This window comes from Panthera leo, chromosome F3 (genome assembly GCF_018350215.1).
Source record: "Panthera leo isolate Ple1 chromosome F3, P.leo_Ple1_pat1.1, whole genome shotgun sequence".
NCBI lineage: Eukaryota > Metazoa > Chordata > Mammalia > Carnivora > Felidae > Panthera > Panthera leo.
In genome coordinates, this window is record NC_056696.1 from 6,260,598 (window position 1) to 6,281,749 (window position 21,152).

A 21,152-nucleotide genomic window follows, 5' to 3' on the forward strand; every position below is an offset into this window, starting at 1 on the left:
TGAACAGGTGCTCAACATCACCAGCCATGGGGGAAACGCCAAGTCAAAACCACAGTGAGATTTCACCTCACACCTGTCAGAATGGCTAGTAGCAGAAAGACAGGAACTAACAAGGGCCAGTGAGGGTGTGGAGGAAAAGGAACCCACGTGTACCGTTGGTGGGAATGCCAGTTGGTTGTAGCCACTAGGGAACCCAGTATGGAGGTTCCTCCAAAAACTAAAAATAGAATTGTCATATGATCCAGTCATCCTGCCACTGGATATTTATCTGAAGGAGAGGAAAACTACCTGCAAAAGATACCATGTTTTCTTCACCTTTATTCACAAGAGCCAAGATGTAGAAACAACCTAATTGTCCATCAGTGGATGAATGCATAAAGAAAATGTGGTGTATACATACACATACATGTGCACACACAGAATGGAATATTATTTAGCCATAAAAAGAAGGAAATCCTGCTATCTGACCACACAGATGGACCTTAAGGGTATTATGCTCAGTAAAATAAACTAGATGGAGAAAGGGAAATACTGTATGATCTCTCTTCTATGTGGAATCTAAAAAAAAGCCAAACTCGTAGATACAGAGAACAAATTGGTGGACGCCAGAGGCAGGGGGTGGGGGATGGGCAAAACGGATAAAGGGAGTCAAAAGACACAGACTTCCTGGGGCGCCTGGGTGGCGCAGTCGGTTAAGCGTCTGACTTCAGCCAGGTCACGATCTTGCGGTATGTGAGTTCGAGCCCCGCGTCGGGCTCTGGGCTGATGGCTCGGAGCCTGGAGCCTGTTTCCGATTCTGTGTCTCCCTCTCTCTCTGACCCTCCCCCGTTCATGCTCTGTCTCTCTCTGTCCCAAAAATAAAAAACGTTGAAAAAAAAAAATTAAAAAAAAAAAAGATACAGACTTCCTGTATAAGATGAGTAAGGTCTGGGGCCGTAATATACAGCATGGCGACTACAGTTAATAACCTTGCACATTTGAAAGTTGCTGAGAGAGTAGATCATAACAGTTCTCACCAAAGAAAAAATTCGTAATGATGTGTGGTGACGGGTGTTGACTAAACTAATTCTGGTCACTATTTCCTAATATGTACATATATTTAATCATTATGTTGTATACCTAAAACTAATATAATGTTACATGTCGGTTATGTCTCAATTATAAAAACCAACAACCTTCCAGTTCGGATGAAGTCTCTTCAAACATGACTGTCAGATTCCTCTTCCTAGGAGTCTAGCTTTGTATTGGTATTTGTTTTGCATCCTGGTGTGAAGTCCCACTCGGTTCTTCTCCTGGCCCATATCGTGGGTGAAAACAAGCAAACGATGGTTCGTGTAGGTGGGATTTGGTTATCAAGGTGAAGGGAGATAGACAGACAGACTCTCCCCAGGGCACTCATAAGCTCCAGCATGCAAAGGACACTTAGCAGGGTGTAGGTGGGGTTGTGGCTGATTTGAGCAGGTCAGGTGAGGCAGGATCCACACCCCAGGCTGAGACAGTGGGCAGAGAGCTCCCTGTGCCATAATTAACTCATTCATTCAACCAACACATGTGACTGATCGCCTCTCGGATGTGTGGGAAGCAAATTCGTGAACAAACATAATGCCCAGACGAGTGCACCATTTGTGGATTTCCCCGGGGCTTCTATATGATTTGTTTCATAGCGCGGTGCAGGTCTGCCACCAACTATCCAGAGTTGGATCAAATTTCAAATGAAGGCACCCTGGTCCACCAGACTTCCCTCGCTCTATATACCAGCCGTGGGCTTGGAGATTTCCTGCACTTCTCACCAACTGGCTAAAACGTTGGTTCCCACTACTTACTCAGGTTCCATCATTTGCTGCAGTGACTCCCAGAACTCAGGGAAATGCTACATGCATGATTTAGTTTCATTGTAAAGGATACATATCGGGACCAGCCAGATGAAGAAATGGATGCCAGGGCAGGAACCTGGGAGGGTCCCGAATGGGAAGCTCTGGTATCTTCAGGATGTGTTATGGTGGTCGGTATATGATTACTCACCAGGGAAGCTCACTCAAGTTTTGGTGTCCACAGTTTTTACTGGGGTTTAGCAATACAGGCAAGATTAACTGAATCATTGGCCATGGTGATTGAACACAATCTCCCCTCCCCAGAGGCTGGGCTGACATCACGTGACTCAAATCCCCCGCTTTCTAATCACATGGCTGGTCTTTCCAGCATGGCCAGCGCCTATCCTGAAACTGTTTAGGAACCCACCAAAAGTCCCCATGTTAACGTCAACTCAGGTGTGGTCTGAAGGGCCCGCCATGAATAACAAGACAGTCTTACAACTGCAGAAATTCCAAGGGTGTGGGGGCCCCCTCCCAGCAACCAGGGACAAAGGCCAGGCAAAATCTTCGTATGTCTTGTATAACACATAACACATGGCCAAGTTAAAAAAAGGTTTTTTAATGTTTATTTATTTTTGAGAGAGAGAGAGAGAGAGAGAGAGGACACAAGCAGAGGAGGGGCAGAGAGAGAGAGAGGGAGACACAGAATCCGAAGCAGGCTCCAGGCTCTGAGCTGTCAGCCTGAGGCAGGGCTCAAACTCCTGAACCTTGAGATCATGACCTGAGCCGAAGTCAGACGCTTAACCAAGTGAACCACCCAGGCGCCCCCACGCGGCCAAGTTTTAATATATTTTCTCTACTGCTTCTTAAACTTTTGTGAAGTCTGATGCATAAGATAGGTATTTTCACTACTGGGTTCTATTAAGCAGTGTATCCTAAATAAACCCAAATAGTTATCCTAAAAGTAAGTGTGTTCATCCAAATAAATTAATTCATTGGTTTATATTTAAACCCTTGGCCACGGGGCTCCCTCTTGAACCCTGATGCTCTAAGTTTCCCTTTATGACACATCACAGGAAGTGAATACTTTTGTCCTATTGTGCCTACAATCACCTCTGCCTTGTCGGGTCACACTGCACTTCAGCTCTGAAAGTCCGGCCACCACACCTTGAATTCCTACTCTCATTTGGCTAATGTAAATAATTGATCAGGGATAGAAAAGTTCTGAAGAAAAGCCTCCCCCTCTTGTACCCTCCTGTGGGGAAGAGTCTGGCTGCTGTGCGTCTCCCGGTGACCAGAGGAGGAAGAACCACCTATTTTCAGAGGTGGCCTGAGGCGGGGGTTGTTCTCTCTGGAAGATTCTGGGGCAGCCCAATAAGAGTTAGTTGGGGTGGGAATAAGTGCCTTCTCCGGTTTTGGAGTTCTGGCATGTCGTCTCCGAGGGGTTGGAGGGACACACTCTTTCTGCAGGGCAGGGCACGACCTTGCCTTCCACCCCTCTCCCACCAGCCCCAGATCTGACACAGGACCTTCCCAGAGACACAGCCTGTTTCCCTCTTCTGTGTCCTTCTCCAGCTACAAAACAGGCTCACCAGCGACATTCACGATTCTAAAGGTGGCTTCCTGGCCTGGGTGAACCCAACTTGGAAACAGGTGAGCAAGGAGGTAACAGAGCCTAGCCTGGGGGGCAGACGGCCTGGAAATCTGAGTCATAGTTCTTCACCGCTTGCCCAAGGATTTGCTGTCCCTTGGCTGGTGTGCTATTTTCTCCTTGCAAAACTATCTATCCTGCCGCCAAATGTACCCTAAGCCTGCCTCCTGTCAGTGAGACGAGGGATAAGCCATAACTGGAGGGCCCTGAAAGGGCCAGCCCTGAGTCGGAGACCTCCAGGCTCAAACGGGTTTTGCCCTGGAGATGTGATCAGTCGACCAAGCACTGGCTGGCCTGCTAACCCAGGCAGGAATGCAACTTAGTGCCAGGTGAGGACCACACACGTGGCTTTGTTCACCAAGTCCGGAGCTAGACCCCAGAAGTTCTTGGTTTCCTCCAAACGACTGCACAGAAGCAGTGGCCAAAGCCCTCTTGTGTTTGATGAGTCATCTTGTGTCTGCACGAGGCGGCTTAGACATCGTAAGAGTGCTTGTGTAGCTGTTGTGTCTGGCTCGGGCTTTTAAGAGGAGACGAGATGGCCAAGTACCCAAGCCTCAACGCTAATGGGCACTTTGTAAGCAAAGCTTAACCTCCAAAGCCTCATCGACATTCCTCATCGTCCACTCACCGGCCCTACGAAGAAAGGTCAGACAACCTGGATTTACTTCAGAGAATTTGACAGTGTGTGCATTTAGGAAAGCATGAGGCAGAGTGAAGCCCTTTACTCTTCTCATCCTAAAGCTAGGACTTTATCCTTATAGGGTTAGGCAGGCAAACAGCTTCGGGGTCTCTGAAAAAGTTTTACCAAGTGTGATGCCAGAATCCATGTCTTCAGGGATTTTTAATATATTTATGTGTATTCGTGTAATAAAGTTTACGAGTCACTCTACACGCATCATCTTACTTAAGCTTCATAAAACTCTAAGAATCAAACGTGTATTGTGATGTCCATTTTACAGATGAGGAAACAGGTTCATAAGAACAAGATCGGGGCGCCTGGGGGGCCCAGTCCGTTGAGCGTCCAACTTGGGCTTCAGGTCGTGATCTCGCGGTCCGTGAGTTCGAACCCCGCGTCGGGCTCTGTGCTGACGGCTCGGCCCGGAGCCTGCTTCCGATTCTGTGTCTCCCTCTCTCTCTCTGCCCCTCCCCTGCTCATGCTCTGTCTCTCTCTCTCTCTCTCTGTCAAAAATAAATAAACATTAAAAAAAAAAAATTAAAGAACAAGATCATCTGCTCAAGCGTGACGTCACCGGGAGTTGCCCGGCATTGAGATAGAGAACCGACATCCTGACTCCAAATCCGCCTCTGTTTCCCTCCAAAGACTCCACTCCATTTCCCTGAGATGTCTTCACTGAAACCCCTCCCCGCACACTTCGGAGAATCCTCCAAACAACCTGTGTTCCACGATGCTCAGAGGTTGGAGTTTCCCCGCGGGTGCACATCCCACCCGCGGCCACGAGATGGCAGGGTCGCCCCGACCACCGAGGGCTCCATTCCTCGCGCCAGTAGGGGGCTGTCGTTCCTCGCTTCACAACGTGAGAAACGAAAACAAAAAAAGAAAAACAAAACAAAACAATAAAACTTCAGTGTCCACGTTGATGAAATGAGGTGGTGGGAGGTTTGTTTTCCCTTTTCTTTCTTTTCTTTTTCTCTTTTAAGTCAGGCAGGGAGAGAGTTCAAACAAACAAGTCTCTCCATTTTCACCACTGTGTTTGCTTTTCGAGGCACGAGGTCAGGACTTGGGCCAGCCGCCGAGCCTACATTATTCATCTGTCCAGCGCCAGCCCTGGAACAAATGGGAAGAAATGAAGTAGCTTCAGTCGAAGGGAAACAGTGTTGTTATTGTTGCTGGTGACAGTTCTATTTGCCAACAAACATAAAAACATACTTTGGAACCCGGAATGGGCTTGTCAGAGGGAACTTTTGTCCCATGTTTGGGCTGGGATGCTTCCAGATAGAAATCAGGCGGGGGGGAGAGCTGTGCCCGGCAGCCACTGACCCGAATGCCAAGCCATCAGCTGCCGGTCTCATCTGGGTGTTATGTGCCCACGGTCCGCGAGGCTCCGTGTCGCCAGCCGGGGTCCCTGCCCCGAATGGGTCTTACGGGAGAGGAGCGAGGGGCACGTAGTCCAGGATGACGGGCTCTCCGCAGGCGGGATCGGCAGGCTTGGATTCTGAGCTTCTGGAAGGCGGTCCTCGCTCTGGGGCTCTGGGATAACGAAAAGTGGTCTTGATTCCACAGGACTTACTTGCTGCCAGGTCCCAATTATCTCGAGACTGTTGGCAGCACCTTTTAAGGTCCTTTTGCCACATGGGCTAGTTGCTCTAGAGAGAAAGCCTCCCTTGCTGTGTCTGCTGGTGAGGGTTCAGGGTGGAAAACTCATGCTCACACCAGTGGGAAACGGCGTGATCCTCAAGGCCCATCTGCACGGCCCTTCTCCAGTTATGTAACCCAAGCGGAAGGGCCCGTGTGGAGCCGTCCAGCGCCTCCTTTCCCTCTGGTGAGGGACCTACACTAATGAGGCTTCTGTTTGGAAGGAAGGAGGTATGATGAGTTAGCACGATGGTGAATGTCACGGAAACATGGCAGAAGTGAGGATGCCCCGAGAATGTTCACCACTCAGTGCTCCACACGGGGCCGTCTCCAAGACCTCAGTTACCACTGAACATTTTAACTAGAGCCGAAAGGTGGAAAGGCATCTTAGACGTGATCTCGCCCCAAATGCCCACGTCCAGGTGGGTGGGTTCCCTGTAGAAGGAGTTCTCCGGGTGTCCAGTGAATGTTACCTTATTTGCAAGTGGAGTCACTGCTCGAGGGATGGGAAGCGATTGCCCCCGTCATACACCAAACTGGTGGCCAGCCAGGGACTGGAACCCTCAGGATGGCCCTGGCCCCCTTCCCTTTGCCTCCCCACATTTTAAAACCGTCAGATTGATCTGGAAGCCCTATTTTGATCTACAATTTCCGTCAGGGCTGAGCAGTAATAAGCCAGACACAATCCAAAGGGAGGCCTCTTATTTCCAACCTTCAGGATTATTTCAGTCTCAGTTGTAACGGCTCTAGGGCCACAGGGTAACTCCTACCAATGGGTGTTTGTGACAGAGGGAAAGAAGTTATTCAATGGAGCATAGGTTGACAAATTATTTTTCTGTAAAAGTCCAGATAGGGGATGTTTTAGGCTTTGTGGGCCATATTGTGTCCATGACAACCCCGTTTTGTGGTTCTCCCATGAAAGCTGCCGTAGGGGACACGCAGAAGAGTGAGCGTGGCTGACTCTCGTAGAACTGTCCTTACGGGGAAGCCTTGGTGGCTCATTCGGTCGAGTGTCCGACTCTTGATTCTGGCTCAGGTTGTGATCTCACTATGTTGGGACTGAGTCCCATGTTGGGCTCTGTGCTGGGCATGATGCCTGCTTGGGATTCTCTCTCTCTCTCCCTCTCCCTCTGCCCCTGCCCCCCTTCTCAAAATTAAAAAAATAAAATAAAATAAGAAGAACCGTCTTTACAAAACCAGACGGGAGGGCAGCCGCCCTGGGCCCTCGGGCTGAAGTGTGATAGAAGACTTGGTCTCTGACTCAGTCTTCTTTGGCACAGTCCAGACCTTTGCAGAGGAGTGTTACTCAGCGTTTCAGAATATGTTGGCATTCAGTTGTCTCCACCTACCTGAGTCAATAGAAGTCTTAATCTTTTTCAGTCGGGGGCTCAGCCGTCCTAAGACGATTTATTTGTGTGGTGCTCTTGTGTTTTCATGTCACACCTCTTCCGCCTGTGACACCGGCAGGGGAAGGTAACAGACCTTAGAGACGAGGAAACCGAGGGGCGAGCAATGGAGACGGAATCTCACGCCTTCTTTGTCCAACGCGTGCCTGAGACTGTCATGCCTGGCGCTGTGCTGTGTTATCTCACTTAATCCTCAGAAGATCCTGGGAGATTTTTATGATTATGCCAATTTTATAGATACATACCCAGGAAGATTAAACAACGTGCTCGAGTCTTACCCACAAGCAGCGGTTTCCCCTGTACCGCACTGAAGGCTTAATTCCTAGGAATTATCACCTGTCCCAGGGCAAGGAGGCCATGTTAACAATCTGTACGCGCTTAGCGCCTGCACACACCCCAGTGCTCAGTACGTGGCTGTCGAGTGTGAAGTGAGTATTTGATGAGACGACAAGAGCTTTTTTTTTTAAAGTTTATTTATTTTGAGGGAGAGACAGTGTGAGGGGCAGAGAGAGAGGGAGAGAGAGAGAATCCCAAGCAGGCTCCACACTGTCAGCGCAGAGCCCGACGCGGGGCTCGAACTCATGAACCGTGAGAGCGTGACCAGAGCCGAAATCAAGATTTGGACTTTAACTGACTGATCCGCCCAGGCGCCCCAGCGATGACAAGAACTCTTCATTGCAAATTTTTATCTAATGTTCTCTTATCTAATGTTCTGTTCAATTATTAAGAATAACTGTCTACTCCTGTCCCACACTGACTTGACCCCCAGGTTGGATTTTGCTTTGTTCTGTCCTAATGCTTCAGGAGAGACGGTCGGTCGTGGTGGTGGTGGTGGTGCCTTCCCCACACCCTGGGAGGCCAGAGCCCCGGGGCTGCCGTGAGTGCCCTGGGGGTGCTGGGCTATGGGAGGGACTATCTAGAGATAGGGCTGTTAGTTCTTCACGAGTTCCCATCTTCCACTCTGAGGGGGCATAGGAAAATCACTGACAGAAACGAAAAGCACCATCTGGAACCTCAAAGACATTTTCTTTCTCAAAATTTGTGGCAAATGGAGCCATTCTCTGACCAACAGGGGTCTTTAGGCCGATGAGCTGCTGTTTGGTTGGTCTGGGACATGCGGCCCGGGCCACGTGACTTTGGAGAAATGGGTTCTGGGCTCTCAGTTCCAGTTTCGTCCTGGGGCTAGGCCCAGACAATCCTCAGAGCCCCGTCCAGTTAGAGGAAGAGAGAGCAGCCAGAGTGTTCTCCGTGGGGAGGCCTGAGGGGGTAGTGAAATCATCTGCAGCTAAAACTATGACGGGCTCTGTCTGTAGTGAGGACTGGGGTTTCCCGCTGACCCAGAGGCCACCCTGGGGGTGAGGGTGGGGAAGACTCTGTAGACCACCTTGCATCTGGACTTTCCTCTTGTGGACCTCAGTTCACCTTCAGAGAGGAATCTAAAGAGCAGAGATTGAGGGAGTTTGGGTCTGGCAAGACCCAGGGAAGCGGACCGTTCTAGAATTTCACCAAAGGAAGGGATGGGGTAGGTGGGGTGGTGGTGGTAAGTGGCTGATCTCACCCTTCCTCATAACAAGCGGTGACGGTGACAGCAACACTGTGGCCTGGGGATGGGCTGTGGCTTGGCACACCGCAACATGTTCACGTTGACTGTGCGACTCACCGCGACTGTATCAGTGTCTGTAAAATAAGGACATGAGACGACAATTTCAAATGTATATTTCATGCCAAAGAGCTTGGGGCTGAGTGTTTCGAGGGTCGGTGGCTCTTCGGGTGGGGGTGGGGTGGTGAATCTTATTTTTTAAATCTTTAATCAGTTGTGGGCATTTTAGAATAGAAAGGATTAATTCCTATCCCTATTTGATGCTAAATTATCATCCAGCTTTTAATTTACCCTTTACTTTTTTTGTTTTGGACACACAGAACATTTAATGTAGTGAATTCTAGAAATACTTTCAGTCATGACTTTTCTACATGGTTTTTGTGCTTTCAGAGTTGTTTCTTTTTTTCCTGACAAGGCCAGGTATTCTATTCATGCATAATTTTTAATGGTTTTATTCTTTACATTTAACTTTTGAAATATTACTTTTTGTTTTTAAAGTTTTAAATTAATACCTACACATTTAAAACATTCAACTAGCATATATGTCTGTGCGTATATATATATATTTTTTTCCATGAAAATTTAAATGCCACATTCGCACCCAATTCCCTTACCTTCTCCAGAGGCAGCTACTGTTAACAATTGATGTGTGAATTCTTCAGACGTTCTCTAAATTTGCAGCATATGTGTGTATGCACGTGTATGTTGGCATTTATTTTTACATAAGTAAAATGCATACACGTACATATGTATACAATACCATTCTGCAGCTTGGTTTTCTTCTCCTAACACTAGCTCCTAGAGATCTTTCCATGCCGGTGAACACAACTTTTCCTTATTCTTTTTAATTGCATGACAGTATGTATACATGTTCTACAATTTACACTTGTTTTTTTTTAAGTTTATTTATTTATTTTGAGAGAGGGAGTGGAGGAGGGGCAGAGAGAGAGGCAGAGAGAGAATCCCAGGCAGGTTCCACACAGAGCCTGACGTGGGCTCGATCCCATGAACCGTGAGACTATGACCTGAGCCGAAATCAAGAGTTGGACGCTCAAACCAACTGAGCCATCCAGGGGTCCCAATTTACACTTGATTTTTCAGTTCATCTAAAATTTGTGTCAGTCAATCATGTGAGATAAGGATCCATATGGATTCTCCTTACCCAAACAACCAGCTTTCCCAACAGCGGCCTTTTCCCATGTGTTCAGTTGGGAGATGCTTTATTTTATACTCTGTTTTCTAAGTCGGCCCAGTGGACAACACTTTCAGAGTGTGGGTTCCATATGTGATCTTGTTTGAGTCTCACTGCGATTCTGTGACATGGGAAGTATTTTTTTCTATTTCCCATCTGAGCAGGTGAGGGGTAAGGTGTGAGGTTCGAGGTCAAGGGGCTGCCCCACATCACACAACCGAGTCTCCTGACTTCCAAATCCAAGCTTTCCGGGCACCATGGGCGTGACCTCAGGGAGTTCCTGACATTGGAAGCGGTGAGGACGGAGAGCCCCAACTCCTTCCTCTCTGCCACCTGTTCCTCCTCCCTTCTTCTTTCCACAATTATTTACTGAGCTTCTACTGTGTGACGGGTGCTGTGCTTGCATTCGCCATAAAAAAGCTTCTGAACTTTCAGAAGCAAGTTCGCTATTCCCACCTTCAGATTCCTCCTCTATGGGGTACATTTAAACTCCAAGATTCTATGAAGGAAATTTCTTCCAATTAACCAGATAATCAAATGCTGCAAATCACCAATGTCCTTGATGATTTTGTTTAAAATCAGGGATGTGCTATAACATCTTGAAAACTTCATGGGATCCCGCACTGGGAGGTTCCGTCTGGTCTCTTGCCTCAGACAGGCGACTGATCAATTTTTCAGGAGAGATGTTGCCAGTCTTTCTGTTCCTTTTTTTTTTTTTTTTTGTAAACATTTATTTATTTTTGAGAGAAAGAGAGAGAGATACTGAGCATGAGCGGGTGTGGGGCAGAGAGAGAGGGAGACACAGAATCTGAAGCAGGCTCCAGGCTCTGAGCTGTCAGCACAGAAGCCGACAAGGGGCTCGAACTCACAGATTGCGAGATCGTGAACTGAAGTCGGATGCATAACCGACTGAGCCACCCAGGCGCCCCTCAGAGAGATTATCTAAATGCAAAAATCTTCCCGTAAGGAGGGTGAGTATCAACCATTTGCCATGTGAGCAGTGAAACTTACCAAACACCCTTTCTCCTCCCCCTCCTCCTCCTCTTCCTCCTTCTTCTTCTTCTTCTTCTTCTTCTTCTTCTTCTTCTTCTTTTTATGTGTGTGTTTATTTTTGAGAGAGAGAGAGAGAGGATGAGCAGGGGAGGGGCAGAAAGCGAGGGAGACACAGAATCTGAAGCAACTCCAGGTTCCGAGCTGTCAGCACAGAGCCCGATGCGGGGCTCGAACCCACGAGTCATGAGATCATGACCTGAGCCGAAGTCAGGCTGAACCACCCAGACGCCCCTGCACGTATTTTAAATTTTAAGACCAGGGGCGCCTGGGTGGCGCAGTCGGTTAAGCATCCGACTTCAGCCAGGTCACGATCTCGCGGTCCGTGAGTTCGAGCCCCGCGTCAGGCTCTGGGCTGATGGCTCGGAGCCTGGAGCCTGTTTCCGATTCTGTGTCTCCCCCTCTCTCTGCCCCTCCCCCGTTCATGCTCTGTCTCTCTCTGTCCCAATAATAAATAAAAAACGTTGAAAAAAAAAAAAAAAGACCAAGGAAAGGCATCAAAGAGCCCACTGTGACGAGGCCAATCCTAGCTTTCCCGTGGGGCTACCCCAAAGGAAGAGGTGAGGACGTCTGCCCCAGCTGTTCCTCTCAGTGAACACCACATGCCCGCCCCCTCCTCCGGGTCAAGGAGTCCGTCCACACCACCTTCTAACTGTGAGGCAGCACAGCAAAGCAGCAATGAGTCAGGCCATCGGGCCTGCCACCCAGCCTCTTCGCTGCCCCTTGGATAACCTTATCAAACTTACTATCGCCTCCGGGCCCCGCCAATTCCTACAACGGTCACGGTCGGCCCCCATTGCTCGCCACCTCCTGTGGCAGAGGCAATGGGATTTCACTTCCAAGATGAAGGACAGAAGATGCAGCATCCACCCTGGCACACCTTCGTGTGGTCACTTGCTCTGAAGGAAGTCAGTCCCGCGTTACAGTCCAGGTCTCTACCTGCCCTGGGGAAAGGCCCTCAGAGCAAAGAATCAGTTTCCGGCCAACAGCCAGCAAGGACCGGAATCCAGCCCACCAGTCCTGCGAAGAGGCAGCGAGGAAGCCTGGAGCCCGACCCCCCTGCAGGTAACCTTGAGATTGACCCCAGCCCAGGCCCACTGGTGGCCGCAGCCTGCTGAGACACCATGATTCTCAGGAGCCCAGCTAAGTCGTGCCCAGATTCCGGGCCTGCAGATTGTGAAATGGTAAATGTTTGTTGTTTAAAACCTTTAAAAAAAGGAACAGAAAAGGGTGCCTGGGTGGCTCAGTTGGTTAAGCATCTGACTTCGGCTCAGGTTATGATCTAGTGGTTCGTGAGTTCGAGCCCTGTGACTGGCCGTGCACTGACTGTTGGGAGCCTAGAGGCTGCTTCGGACTCTCTGTTTCCCTCTGTCTCTCTACCCCAGCTTATGTACTCTTTCTTTCTCTCTCTCTCAAAATTAAATAAATAAAACATTTAAAAAAATAAAAAAAATTAAATACGTGCAAACAATGATAATTAAAAAAAAAAGAAAGAAAGAAAGGAGTGCACACAAATATGGAGAAAAGGCTATCTGCCATCTGGGCTTTCTCTTCGTGCTTTCCTTTCTCCCTCAGAAGCAGCCCGAGGACCCTTCCAGAGGTATTCTGTGCATGTACGAGCTTCTTTGCTTTTAAAAAAAATTTATTTAAATAAAAATTTAAATAAAGGGGGAGGGGCAGAGGGAAAGGGAGAGAGAATCCCAAGCAGGCTATACGCTCAGTTCAGAGCCCAACCCGGGTCTCAAACTCACGAACCGTGAGATTATGACCTGAGCTGAAATCAAGAATCTGATGCTCAACCGACTGAGTCGCCCAGATGGATGTCCCGGAGCTTCTTCATTTTAAATAGGAGCAAACAGGCAACACACAGAGTGGGAGATGATGGGGACTCTTTCAGCATTTATTAAAAACAAACAAAAATTCTTACAACCCAAGGAGAAACAGATGATCCAACAGGATACCCCAGTACGAAAATGGACAAAAGACTTTTTGCAGGGGACAAAAGTCACGTAGAGGACGCTGAGCCTCACTAGCCATCAGGGGAATGCATCAAACCACGACAGGTTAGTGGCACAAGCCACAGGACGGCAGCACAGCAGGTGGAGAGCAGGAGTGGGTGCCACGGGCAGTAGATGAGAGTCTCGTGGGCCTGTCGGCTGTCACTGTCTTACCTTAGCAGCCCTCGCGGGCGCAATCCAGCTGCTCCAGACCGTGTTTCCCTAACGCTGCTGAACATCCCTTCACGTGCTCACGGGCCCTCTGTATATTCTCACCTGTGAAATGTCCGTTCTCGTCTTTTTTTTCCCATTCTTTGACTGGATTGTTTGTCCTTTTGCTGCTGACCTTTGAAAGTGCATGCTAGGTTGTTCCTTTTAAAAAAAATTTTACTGATACAGTTTTTATTTTTGGAAAAACAATGACTGTATAGCAGGTGAGATTTTTGTGTATTTGTGAGAATAGGCAGATTTGATGAAAATGCTTATGATTGCAACACAGACTTAAAGGAATTAAATTTTACTTTTCTCTTACGAGGTATTTAAGAGTCAGAAAGGCATAGAGAAGGATATATGGGCTTACACAGAGACTTACCAAACCTTAACATTGACCCTGTTTGTTTCCGGTCACCTTTTTTTTTTTTAAAAAAAAGAAAAATTAAAAACAGGTAAAGCCCTCTATGGGTTCTTTTGCATTCTGTTTCTGCTGGCCCAGAGAGAATACTGTTCTGAATTTGTTGTTTATCACTTCTGTGAATGTTTTAATGTTATTTCTACCCATAATGATATATAATATCTGTCTCCATGTTGTAAGCTCTGTCTACATGTCAGCACACTGTGTATATCACCTGGTAACGTGTTTTTCTTCATTTTCAAAATTGGACATGATGTTTTTGAGGGTTCTCTGTGTTAATATATGTAGCTCTAGTTTATTCATTACAATTCCTATATAGTATTCTCTGGTACTACGGCTTATTTATTCGTGATCTCATTGATGGATCTCAGCTGTCTCTGGTGTTCCCCGCCGTTACATACAGTATATCTCTAAGGGTGGAATTCTCAGGTGAGACGGTGTCTCTAACGCACCAGCCATGTTCTTTGAAGGGCCTGTACCAATGTGCCCTCCACCTGTGGCATGTGACAGGGACTGTCTCTCTTCTCCACCTTCACCAGCCCTTGGTAGTATCAGCCGTCCTCTGTCTGCCCATCGCTTTGGTGGGAAATGGTGTTTCAGTGGTGATTTAATGTGCAATTTCCCAATTATTAGCCACTGGGTACTCTCTTGTGAAAGGCCCATCCCTTGCCCATTTTTTCAGTACTGGATTGTTTGTTTTTCTTACTGATCTGTAAGACCTCTTCATATATTCTGGATTCTCATCCTTTGTCCTTTACACACATTAGAAATATCTTCTCTTTTAATTGTCTTTTAATTTTGCTCAAGCTGTCTTTAAAAAAAAAATTTATTTATTATTGAGAGACAGAACATAAGCAGGGGAGGGGCAGAGAGAGAGGAAGACACAGAATCTGAAGCAGGCTCCAGGCTCTGAGCTGTCAGCACAGAGCCCTATGCGGGGCTCAAACCCACAAACTGTAAGATCATGACCTGAGCCGAAGTCAGACGCCTAACCCACTGCACCACCCAGGCGCCCCTCAAGCTGTCTTTTTTGCTAAAAGTTATTGACAACAGGATAGTCAAATATATCAGTCTTTATCTTTACAACGTGTTCCTTTGGTGCCTAGTTTAAAACTTCTTCCTTACTCAGAAAAGGCAAAAATATTCCCTTCTATTTTCTTCTAAAAGTTTTAAGTTTTGATATATTTTTTTCATTTAGGTAGTTAATCCAAACACAATCACTTTTGTTTTGGATGTATATTAAGGATCTACTTTTATTTTGTTTTTCCACACGAGATAACTTATTACCTAGGTACTATTCACTAAATAGTTTATTTTTTCCCCACAGACTCAAAATGCTATTTGTGTCATATGTCAAATTTACAGATATGCCTGGGTCTGTTTCTCAACCTCTATCTGTTCCTTTTTTGTTTGTTTATTCCTGTGCCGATACCATATTCTCTTAGGTACAGAAAGTTAACGCACGTTTATAATATTTGAGAGGCCTGTTGCCTTTCTTTTTCTTTGTCTTCCTTGTGTTCAAAATTGGCTTTAGCTCTTCTGGGTCTTTTATTCTCCCATACACATTTTTTGGGTCCGTATCAAGTTTTATCTAAACCCACGAGATAGAGAGAGCTGGGGAGGATTTGTGGGAAATTGACATGTTTATCATCTATCATCATCTCGTCCATGAGTGTGGTCTAATTCTCCATTTATCCCAGATTGCTTTTATGCCTTTTCATGCTGTTCTCTAACTTTCTTCAAAGGGTCTTGAACATTGGGAAACTTGGTCTTTGGTCTTGGTTTCCATGAGGAAGGATTTTCCCTAAAACACACTCTGCTCCTTCACCAGCTTTATCCTGGGAGAGACGAGACGGAATGGCCCATGCGAATAAGCAGAGACCAACTTGTTTTAGCATGTAGCTAAACAAAGGTCCAAAAAGGATGGGCCTTTTCCTTTTGGGAAATGAGCAGCCTGTATGATCAGACTTTTCTCTCATTTCCCTAGGGTAGGCTTGTTTTTTGCTGGAAGTTCTGCCGAAATAAGTCTAGACAGCAGCATCTTTCTCTCATTGTTGACCGTGGATGAAAAGTTTCAACATTATATGATACCTCCTGCAGGCTTTTTGGTAGATAACCTTTATCAGTTTAAAGCCATGTGCTTCTACTGCAAGGTTGTCAAGAGTTTTTATCACGAATGGATGTTGAATTTTATCAAATTATTTTCAGCATTTATTAAAATGGATTGTATGATTTTTTTTCTCCTTTATTCTGTTTACAGGTGAATTACACTGAGTTTCTGGTAACTTTTAATTCTGATGTAACTTAGGGCTTATGTAAAAATTGATTTGTACAAGAAACTCTCGTAACCCTCTACCCACATTTACCAGTTGGCTTACGTTTTGTTTCATTTGCTTTATCATTCTTTTTATAAACACGTATATGTGCACTTTATTTTTCCTGAAATATTTTGGATTAGATTGGACATATTAGATCCTTTTATCCCTAAATATGTCAGTGTTTACTTACTAAGAACAAAGACATTCTCTTATATAACCAGGGTTCGATAACAAGTCAGGAAACGAAACGTTGATCTATCACTGTCCAATGTGGGAATGTTAAGCCAACCTTGCATTCTTAAAATAAATTTGACTATAACATGACATTTTATCCCCATTATGTCACTGGATTTGATTGGCTTTTAAAAAGGTGTTTATGTGAAAGCTTGGCCCTATCATTTTCTTCTGGGGAATGACCTTTACCCTGTCTTAAAAAGTCGGGAAGTATTTTGTTTTGTTCCATTCTCTGCAAGAGTTGTGAACAGTTGGTACTATTTCTTCATTAAATGTGAAGAATTCACCTCTGAAGGTGTGGGAAGGTTTCTAATTCGGGAATCAGTGTAATAGATAAAAGACTAGATTTTCTCTCTCTTTGTATCCATTTGGTAAATGTTTTTAAAAACTGTCATTTAACACCTTTTCTAATTAGTCGTCATAAAGTTGCCCATGACGTTAACCTATTACCTTGTAAATATGCAAGGACATATAGTCATGTCTCAGCCTTCACTCCTGATATTTTTACTTTTCTCTTTTTTCTTGATTAGTATTACCATGGATTTATTAACTTTATTAGTTTTTAAATAACCACCTTCTGGTCTTACTGATTCTCTGTTATACATTTGTTTTCTATTTTATTAACTTCTATTCTGATAGTTTTATTTTTTTTTTCTTTTCACTTTCTTTGGGTTTAATTTGCCTTTCCACGCTTTTCTGAACTTCTTAAGAAACGTGCCTTTCTTCTTTCCTGATATAAGCTTTTGTTAAATGTTTATTTATTTATGTTTGAGGGAGAGAGAGCGGGAGATGGGCAGGGAGAGAGAGAGAATCCCAAGCACACTCGGAGCTGTCAGCGCAGAGCCCAACCTGAGGCTTGAACTCACAAACCAGGGGTTTGTGTTAATATCTCTCTGTTTATGATTTCGGATTTAATTGTTTTTCCTTTAGTTACGTCCATTTTTGCTTTGTATATTTCTGGATTATGTTATAAGCTACATGCAGATTTAAGATTGTTATAGCTTCCTGATCAATTGAACCTTTTATATACATGGCTAAAAAAATTCCAACCTGATGATCTTTGTTTTTGGTTGAGTTTAATCAGATTTCACTTTTGTAATATATTGTGACTTTTTTTTTTCTAATATTTTTCTTTAAGTATCTTTTGGCAGCATTTTCCCCCTGATTCCTATTGGGAAGCTAACTGCCTCTTCTCCCTCTCCCCCAACTTTATTCCTCTGGTGGCTTGAAATTCTTCTCATGTCCCTGGATCACAATTACATTTACCTTCTTTTTTGCTAGAATTGTAAACACCTTTAGCTTTCCTTTTCAATAAAAATTAGATTTATTTGTATTTTTAAACTCTTCCTTGTTAATGACAATTGATATTCGATCAATTTCCATACTCACCTTTTCTTGCCATGGGTGTATACCACAGTTTGTCTTTGGGTGTCATTTTTTTTTTCTTTCTAAGGAACATCTTACAGTGGGAGTTTGTGGGAGTGTAATCTTTGCATATCTGAAAATATCTTTATATCACTTTCACTGTTAAAGGGTAGTTCAGCTCATGTAAGATTCTAAGTTGATGTTTAATTTTTTTTTAGCACTTCGAAGATATTCTTTCATTGTGCATTTATTTATTTATTTATTTATTTAAGTAGACTTCATGCCAATGCAGAGCCTGAACTCATGACCTTGAAATCAAGCCCTGAGCTGAGATCAAGAGTTCAACACTTTGACTGAACCACCCAGGCACCCACCTTCATTGTCTTCTGACCTTTACTGGGGTTGATATGAAATTTGCTGAGTGTCTAATTTCCACTCATTTATAAATAATTTGTCACATTTCTCTTGTGTCTTTTAAGATCTTCTCTTTGTGTAGTTCTGTAGTTTCACTATGTTGAATCTTGATGTGTATTTATACTAGGGAGTTGGAGAACACTTTTCTCTAAGATTTCATGTCTTTCTTCAGTTATGGGAAATATTGAATTATCAGTATTACAAATATTACTTCTCTGCTATTTCCAATATTCACTTATTTTTGAAATCTTGTTCAATGAATTTAGGAGTTTTCTTAACCTAGTCCCTTTATCTCTTTGCTGCATTGTTATATATGTATAAAAACCATCTATGTGTTCTGGGTGTATTTTTCTGTGTTCCCTTACAATTGTACATTCATTTACAGTGTTCACCACAGAACTGATCTCATATATGGAGTTCTTATTTTGGGTTTAATTAATTAATTAATTAATTTTTTATGTTTATTTATTTTAAGAGAGAGACAGAGAGAGTGAGCAGGTGAGGGGCAGAGAAAGGGGGGGTAGAGAGAATCCCAAGCAGGCTCTGCACTGTCAGCACAGAGCTTAACGTGGGGCTTGAACTCACAAACCGTGAGATCATGACCTGAGCCAAAATCAAGAGTCAGACACTTAACTTACTGAGCCCCCCCAGGTGCCCCTGGTTCCTGATATTTCTTAAATAAAACATTTCTGGTTAGTTTGAATTATACCTAAATCTGTACATTGTGTAGAACACTTGAATTGGAAGGAATCTAAATCAGTTTTTTTTCTTTTCTAGGATAAAGCTGAACATAACGGCTGGTTCACTGTGGGTTGTGTCCTCACAGCGCTAGCACAATATAGACACACATTCAGTTCTGCGTGCATGTGCATGTGCATGTGAGTGCAAGGGGTTAAAAATTTCAGGTTCTCTTAATTCTGAGAGCATGTGGTGGCCAGCCCAGAGCCAGATTGAGCCATGTTAATTTCCCAGAAGATTTCAAAGAATTATCTTTTGAAAGGGGGAAGTTTGGGCTAATAAAAAACAGGATAACCTCCGGCAGTCACATGGAAAAGAATAGAAACAAATTACTCCTGGCTTGTTCGACATTGTTGCCTGGGGCTTTCTCTGGCCAAGCCAGGCTGCTTTGTTTTTCTTTGCTGCAAGGAGAGAAGTTACCAGTAATGTCCTAGGAAAGGTGGGAACCCAGGAACGTTGTGCCAAGTGCCCATCTGTGTTCTTTCTTAGGTGCAGCTCTCAGGGTGTGCGAGGCTTGCAAGGGCCCGGATGCAAGGGTTTGGGTCCCTATTTTGCCACTTCCATATCCAGGAGGGCTTGGGAGGCTTAAGTCTCCACTCTGGGCTTCAATACTTGCATCTCTTCGAGAAGAAAATTAATGTCTAGCTCATGGCCATGGTGGTGAAGGTTTGGGTAGGATAAAGGCTGTGATGCACTTGGACATGGTAAGTAATGAAAAAATGCCTAAGGGTGCCCAGATTACCCTTATCAGATCAGCTCCCCTCTTCCCCTCTGACAGGTCCTGAAACCTCACCCCTTTTGTACGTAGCTTCTTGCAGGCTAGGGGCCAGATTGATACGCGTTTTGTGCAAAAATCAAGGAATTTTAAAATACAATATAGTAAAACCTTGGATTGCAAGTAACTAGTTCTGTGAGTCTTCCACAAGCAAGCAAACATTTCTAATAAATTTTAACTTGATAAATGAGCTTGTCTTGCAATATGAGTCGTACGTGACGCTGAACGTCACATGATCACAACGGAACCAATGGTTCTTGAAATTCGCTTTGATATACAAGTGCTTTGGATTACAAGCATGTTTCCGGAACGAATTATGCTCACAAACCAGGGTTTTACTGTATCCGCTATCTCTTGGCTGTGTAACAAATAACTCCAAAACGCAGCAGCTTAACACAACCATTTTTGCTATGCTTGCAGATTCTGTGGGTGAGAAATTCAAAAGGAGCACAGTTCATGATGTCTGTGGCCTCGACTGGGAGAACGCAGAGGCGGAGGTGACTGGGGGAAGAAATTTCTTCCGCTGGCTGGGGGAAGAAATCTGGAGGTCCACTCACATTGCCAGCCGTCAGTGAGGCCTCCATACTAGGAATACCTCCACGTGGCATCTCCACATGGCATGGGCTTCCTCGCGGTAGAGTGGCCAACTAAAGGGTCTGATGGCAAGTTTCTCAAGAGAACCACGCAAAAACTATAACACGTTTTAGGCCTTAGCTTGGGAGTCCCATAACGTCACTTCTGCTGCGTCTGAAGCCCCTCCAGGTTTAAGAGGAGGAAGCAGAGACTCCACCTCTCGATGGCAGGAAAGTCAAAATCTCTTCATGAGAAAGATCGCCTGGAATGGTAGTTACAGTTGTGGCATCTTTGGAAACTCCAGTGTGCCATGGGGGTGAGTCAAGAAGAAGTCCCTGAAATTTCTGACTGGCTCTGGCAAGATGGTGAAAGGCAGGTTTGAGGAGAAGAACAGCAAGGTCATGGCCACAGCGATTGGGGTGGAAATAGCCGTGGCAGAGAGAGAGAATGGGGAGAAAGGAACGGAAAACAGAGTTAGCGTTGGGACAGATCAGCCTCCTGGAGGAAATGAGGAAAGAGATGAAAAGGGGGAAGAAGAGTCGAGAGGCTCTGAGGTTTGAACCTGGGTGCTCAGACGGGCAGGGCTGCCATTACCTGAAATAGAAAAGTCAGCAGGGAAAGGCAGGAACCTCCTATTCCCTCTTCCCCCTCCAGAGATTTGCTCATCTCCCAGCAACTCACATCTGCACAGTCTCCATCTATTTTGATAGAGATGACATCAAGGGCTAGAAGTGGAAAGGAGGCCATTTGTGAACCTGAACTTGAGTCAAGATCCTGTGTTAACTAAGCTTACCTACATAACTATATTGGGGAAGAAACAGCTGTACATGTGGAGTGTCTGTACGATGTGTTAGCACCGTCATGGAAGGTATAATCCAAACATTGCCTATTAAAGGATCTCAAGTCCCTTTTTTATGGCATTATTTGTCCTTGGAGGTCAGACCCTTAGGGTTCCATATTCTATCACTTCTTTGTGGCTTCACCTCACTGTCCTGTTCTACCCTGATCTCTGCCTTCTGGGCACCGAGATGGTTTAAATACATGGCTTACCCTTATCCCAGAGAACTTTGGACTCACAAGAGA

General features: G+C 45.2%; 1 long non-coding RNA gene across 1 annotated transcript; it reads left to right on the top strand.

Annotated features, from left to right (window-relative positions):
- The first annotated feature begins 2,968 nt into the window (after positions 1-2,968).
- Positions 2,969-20,895, top strand: LOC122212005. The gene is made up of 3 exons (XR_006198944.1): positions 2,969-3,136; positions 3,387-3,464; positions 19,917-20,895. It is a non-coding gene; the product is annotated as an uncharacterized LOC122212005 (long non-coding RNA).
- The last annotated feature ends 257 nt before the right edge of the window (positions 20,896-21,152 follow it).